The sequence below is a fragment of the Carcharodon carcharias genome, assembly GCF_017639515.1.
Source record: "Carcharodon carcharias isolate sCarCar2 chromosome 13 unlocalized genomic scaffold, sCarCar2.pri SUPER_13_unloc_4, whole genome shotgun sequence".
Taxonomy (NCBI): Eukaryota; Metazoa; Chordata; class Chondrichthyes; order Lamniformes; family Lamnidae; genus Carcharodon; species Carcharodon carcharias.
In genome coordinates, this window is record NW_024470548.1 from 376,232 (window position 1) to 382,720 (window position 6,489).

Consider the following 6,489-nt stretch of genomic DNA (forward strand, 5'->3'; position numbering starts at 1 on the left):
GAGTGCGGCACTGTCAGAGAGGCAGCACTGAGGGAATGCGGCACTGTCAGAGGGTCAGTACTGAGGTTGTGCTGCACTGTCAGAGGGTCAGTACTGAGGGAGTGCCGCACTGTCAGAAGGTCAGTACTGAGTGAATGCTGCACTGTTAGAGGGTCATTACTGAGGGAGTTCTGCACTGTCAGAGGGTCAGTAATGAAGGACTGCTGCACTGTCAGAGGGTCAGCACTGAGGGAGTGCTGCACTGTCAGACGGTCAATACTGAGGTAGTGCTGCAATATCGGAGAGTCAGTACTGAGGGAGTGCTGCATTGTCGGAGGGTCAGTATTGAGGGAGTGCTGCACTGTCCGAGGGTCAGTAATCAGGGAGTGCTGCACTTTCAGAGGTCAATACTGAGGAAGTGTTGCACTGTCAGAGGGTCAGCACTGAGGGCTTGCGGCACTGTCAGAGGTTCAGTACTGAGGAAGTGCTGCACTGTCAGAGGGTCAGTACTGAGGGAGTGCGGCACTTTCGGAGGGTCAGCACTGAGGGAGTGCTGCACTGTCAGAATGTCAGTACTGAGGGAGTGCGGCACTGTCAGAGGATCAGTACTGAGGGAGTGCTGCACTGTCAGAGATTCAGTACTGAGGGAGTGCGGCACTGTCAGAGGATCAGTACTGAGGGAGTGCTGCACTGTCAGAGGGTCAGTACTGAGGGAATGCGGCACTTTCAGAGGGTCAGCACTGAGGGAGTGCTGCACTGTCGGAGGATCAGTACTGAGGGAGTGCTGCAAAGCTGGAGGGTCAGTACTGAGGGAGTGTGGCACTGTCAGAGGGTCAGTAATGAGGGAGTGTGGCACTGTCGGAGGGTCAGTACTGAGGGAGTGCTGCACTGTCAGAGGGTCAGTACTGAGGGAGTGCTGCACTGTCAGAGAATCAGTACTGAGGGAGTGCTGCACTGTCAGAGGATCACTACTGAGGGAGTGCTGCACTGTCGGATGGTCAGTAATGAGGGAATGCCGCACTGTCAGAGGGTCAGTTCTGAGTGAATGTCGCTCTTTCAGAGGGTCAGTACGGAGGGTGTGCTGCACTGTTAGAGGGTCATTACTGAGGGAGTTCTGCACTGTCAGATGGTCAGTAATGAAGGACTGCTGCACTGTCAGAGGTTCATGACTGAGGGAGTGCCGCACTGTCAGACGGTCAATACTGAGGGAGTGCTGCAATTTCAGAGAGTCTGTACTGAGGGATTGCTGCATTGTTGCAGGGTCAGTATTGAGGGAGTGCTGCACTGTCCGAGGGTCAGTAATCAGGGAGTGCTGCACTCTCAGAGGGTCAGTACTGAGTAAGTGCAGCCTTGTCAGAAGGTCAGTACTGAGGGAGTGCTGCACTGTCAGAGGGTCAGTACTGAGGGTGTGCTGCACTGTCATAGGATCAGTACTGAGGGTGTGCTGCACTGTCAGAGGGTCAGTACTGAGGGAGTGCCGCACTGTCAGAGGGTCAGTACTGAGTGAATGTCGCACTGTCAGAGGGTCAGTACTGAGGGAGTGCGGCACTGTCAGAGAGGCAGCACTGAGGGAGTGCAGCACTGTCAGAGGGTCAGTACTGAGGTTGTGCTGCACTGTCAGAGGGTCAGTACTGAGGGAGTGCCGCACTGTCAGAAGGTCAGTACTGAGTGAATGCTGCACTGTTAGAGGTTCAGTACTGAGGGAGTTCTGCACTGTCAGATGGTCAGTAATAAAGGACTGCTGCACTGTCAGAGGGTCATGACTGAGGGAGTGCCGCACTGTCAGACGGTCAATACTGAGGTAGTGCTGCAATATCGGAGAGTCAGTACTGAGGGAGTGCTGCAATTTCAGAGAGTCTGTACTGAGGGAGTGCTGCATTGTCGGAGGGTCAGTATTGAGGGAGTGCTGCACTGTCCGAGGGTCAGTAATCAGGGAGTGCTGCACTTTCAGAGGGTCAGTACTGAGGAAGTGTTGCACTGTCAGAGGGTCAGCACTGAGGGCTTGCGGCACTGTCAGAGGTTCAGTACTGAGGAAGTGCTGCACTGTCAGAGGGTCAGTACTAAGGGAGTGCTGCAAAGTCGAAGGGTCAGTACTGAGGGAGTGTGGCACTGTCAGAGGGTCAGTAATGAGGGAGTGTGGCACTGTCGGAGGGTCAGTACTGAGGGAGTGCTGCACTGCCAGAGGGTCAGTACTGAGGGAGTGCTGCACTGTCAGAGAATCAGTACTGAGGGAGTGCTGCACTGTCAGAGGATCAGTACTGAGGGAGTGCTGCACTGTCGGATGGTCAGTAATGAGGGAATGCCGCACTCTCAGAGGGTCAGTTCTGAGTGAATGTCGCACTTTCAGAGGGTCAGTACGGAGGGAGTGCTGCACTGTCAGAGGGTCAGTACTGAGGGAGTGCCACACTGTCAGATGATCAGTACTGAGGGAGTGCGGCACTGTCAGAGGGTCAGTAGTGAGGGAGTGCCGTACTGTCAGAGCGTCTGTACTGAGGGAGTGCGGCACTGTCAGAGGGTCAGTACAGCGGGAGTGCTGCATTGTCAGAGGGTCAGTACTGAGGGAGTGCGGCACTGTCACAGGGTCAGTACTGAGGGTGTGCTGCACTGTCACAGGGTCAGTACTGAGGGAGTGCTGCACATCAGAGGATCAGAACTGAAGGAGTGCGGCACTGTCAGAGGATCAGTACTGAGGGAGTGCTGCGCTGTCAGAGATTCAGTACTGAGGGACTGCGGCACTGTCAGAGGGTCAGTACTGAGGGAGTGCTGCACTGTCAGAGGGTCAGTACTGTGGGAGTGCTTCACTGTCAGAGGTTGAGTACTGAGGGAGTGCTGCACTGTCAGAGGGTCAGTACTGAGGGAGTGCTGCACTGTCAGCGGGTCAGTACTGAGGGAGTGCTTCAATGTCGGAGGGTCAGTACTGAGGGATTGTGGCACTGTCAGAGGGTCAGTACTGAGGGAGTGCTGCAATGTCGGAGGGTCAGTACTGAGGGATTGTGGCACTGTCAGAGGGTCAGTACTGAGGGAGCGCTGAAATGTCGGAGGGTCAGTACTGAGGGAGTGCGGCACTATCGGAGCGTCAGTACTGATGGAGTGCTGCACTATCAGAGCGTCAGTACTGAGGGAGTGCTGCACTGTCAGAGGGTCAGTACTGAGGGAGTGTGGCACTGTCAGAGGGTCAGTACTGAGGGAGTGCTGCACTTTCAGAGGGTCAGTACTGAGGGAGTGCTGCACTGTCAGAGGGTCAATACTGAGGTAGTGCTGCAATGTCAGGGAGTCAGTACTTAGGGAGTGCTGCATTGTCGGAGGGTCAGTATTGAGGGAGTGCTGCACTGTCCGAGGGTCTGTCATCAGGGAGTGCTGCACTGTCAGAGGGTCAGTACTGAGGGAGTGTTGCACTGTCAGAAGGTAAGCACTGAGGGAATGCGGCACTTTGAGAGGGTCAGTACTGAGGAAGTGCTGCACTGTCAGAGGGTCAGTATTGAGGGAGTGCTGCACTGTCAGAGGCTCAGCACTGAGGGAGTGCTGCACTGTCAGAGGGCCAGTACTGAGGGAGTGCTGCACTGTCAGAGGGCCAGTACTGAGGGAATGCTGCACTGACGGAGTGTCAGTACTGAGGGAGTGCTGCACTGTCATAGGGTCAGTACTGAGGGAATGCCGCATTGTCAGAGGGTCAGTTCTGAGGTAGTGCCGCACTGCCAGAGGGTCAGTAGTGAGGGAGTGCTGCACTGTCGGGGTGTATGTACTGAGGGAGTGCTGCACTTTCGTAGGGTCAGTACTGAGGGATTGCTGTACTGTCGGAGGGTTAGTACTGAGGGAGTGCTGCACTCTCAGAGCGTGAGTATTGAGGGAGTGCTGCACTGTCAGAGGGTCAGTACTGAGTGAGTGCCCCACTGCCGGCAGGTCAGTAGTGAGGGAGTACTTCACTGTCGGAGGGTCAGTACTGAGGGATTGCTGTACTGTTGGGGGGTCATTACTGAGGACTGCTGCACTGTCAGAGGGTCAGTACTGAGGGAGTGCTGCACTGTCAGAGGGTCAGTACTGAGGGAGTGCTGCACTGTCAGAGGGGCAGTACTGAGGGTGTGCTGCACTGTCAGAGGGTCAGTACTGAGTGAGTGCAGCACTGTCAGAGGGCCAGTACTAAGGGAGCACTGCACTATTGGATGGTCAGTACTGATTGAGTGCTGTACTATTGGAGGGTCAGTACTGAGGGGGTGCTGCACTGTCGGAGGGTCAGTACTGAGAGAGTGCTGCACTGTCAGAGTCTCAGTACTGAGGGAGCACTGCACTATTGGAGGGTCAGTACTGAGACAATACTGCAGTGTCAGAGTTGCTGTCTTTCAAATGAGACATTAAACCAAGGCCCCAGCTACTCTCTGGTTGTTTTAACAGATCCCCGAACCTCTATTTCCAAGTAGTGGAGTGCAGATCTCCATGACAACCTGGCCAATATTTATTCCTCAACTAAGCACCAGTAAAGCATTTTTTCTGATTGTTACTGTCTGTGGGAGCTTGCTGTGCAGAAATTGGCTGCTGTGTTTTGTACATTTCAGCTGTTAATAGACTTTAGAAGTCACTCGATTGGCTGCAACGTGTTTTGGGTTACCCTGAGGTTGTGAACAACCTGAAAGAAATGTTTCTTTCCTTTATCATTTCTCTGTCATCAACCCGTTCAGTCACACTTGGCAATCAGTCTGCAAAAAACAGCAATTACACCCAATGTCACACCCAATTAACATCTCCAAAAGCGCCTGTCCGCAAGTCATTCCATTAACTCAGCCTGCCTCCATAAATAGAAGTGTAACCTTATCCAATATCATGTACACAGTGTGACTCCATCATCTCAACATTTTACATTACGCCCGCCACAGTTTTAATTCTGCTGCTTCGTTCATTGAAGCAAATAAGCCCCCAAATGCTCCCTTGACCAAGGGAGAATGTGGACACATCTGACTGCAGGGGTTTCTCATGGGTGTGTGTTAGTCTGTGACTGCTTTGGATCTCAAGGCGCAGTTGTACCCAAACATGTCTGGAGAGCGTGTTAATAACCTAATGCCACAATGTCATGTGTAAGGTCTGCCTGATTAAAGCCTTTCTAATCCACTTTATTAAGATACTGCACAGCTCGCCAGCAGTGCCAGACCTGTCTTTTGATTGGATGTGACACCGGTATTGAGAGTGACCTTGCTCTTGGTGAGAGATAATGGCTCAAAATTATAATTGAAACTAAATGAAATCAGAAGATTGAATTCTGAGCCAAGAAAATTGAACGTTTTTTAAATTTATCATTCACAGGCGTCGCTGGCTGGGCCAGCATTTATTGCCCATCCCTAATTGCCCTTGAGAAGGTGGTGGTGAGCTGCTCTCTTGAACCGCTGCAGTCCACGTGGTGTAGGTACACCCACAGTGCTGTTAGGGAGGGAGTTCCAGGATTTTGACCCAGCGACAGTGAAGGAACGGTGATATATTTCCAAGTCAGGATGGTGAGTGACTTGGAGGGGAACTTCCTGGTAGTGGTGGTTCCCATGTATCTGCTGCCCTTGTCCTTCTGGATGGTAGTGGTCATGGATTTGGAAGGTGCTGTCGAAGGAGCCTTGGTGAGTTCCGGATGTGTGTCTTGTAGATGGTACACACACTGCTGCTACTGTGCATTGGTGGTAGAGGGAGTGAATGTTTGGGGATGGGCTTCCAATCAAGTGGGCTGCTTTATCTTGGACGGTGTCAAGCTTCTAGAGTGTTCTGGGAGCTGCATTCATCCAGGTAAGTGGGGAGTATTCCATCACACTCCTGACTTGTGCCTTGTCGATGGTGGACAGGCTTTGGGGAGTCAGGAGGTGAGTTACTTGCTGTGGAACTCCCAGCCTCTGACCTGCTCTTGTGTCCACAGTATTTCTTGCTAGTGCAGTTCAGTTTCTGGTTAAAGGTAACTCCTAGGATGTTCACAGTGGGGGATTCAGCGATGGTAATGCCATTGAATGTGATGGGGAGACGGTTAGATTCTCTCTTATTTGAGATGATTATTGCTTGATACCTGTGTGATGTGAACAGTAACTGCCACTCATCAGTTTGAGACTGAGTGTTGTCCAGGTCTTGCTACATATAGTCTCAGCCTAGGTCATTAATGGAGAAGCTGTGAATGGAACTGAACACTGTGCAATGACTGGGATTGTGCTGATGACCTGTTTTGATGCTTTAAATTCTATGGAATGGAAGGATGGAATGTGTTCCTGTTGGGCTGAGGTCCCGGGTTCCACACCTCTCCTCTAACTCAGCATTGTGATACCTCCCAGCTCACAGTGCTGCTGGAACAGAACAGAGAGACAGCTCCTAGGCTGTAAACCTGCTCCTTTCAATTGAAGTAATAACCTCCTCAAAGCAGCAATATCAAACTGGACTCAATCCTAAAGCCTGGAGAAAGGTGCCATTTGAGAACCTGAATGAAACACTTAATTCCAAACCCTTTCTTCAGATCCCTCCATGGACTCACACATCTTTCCATGGACTTGTACATCT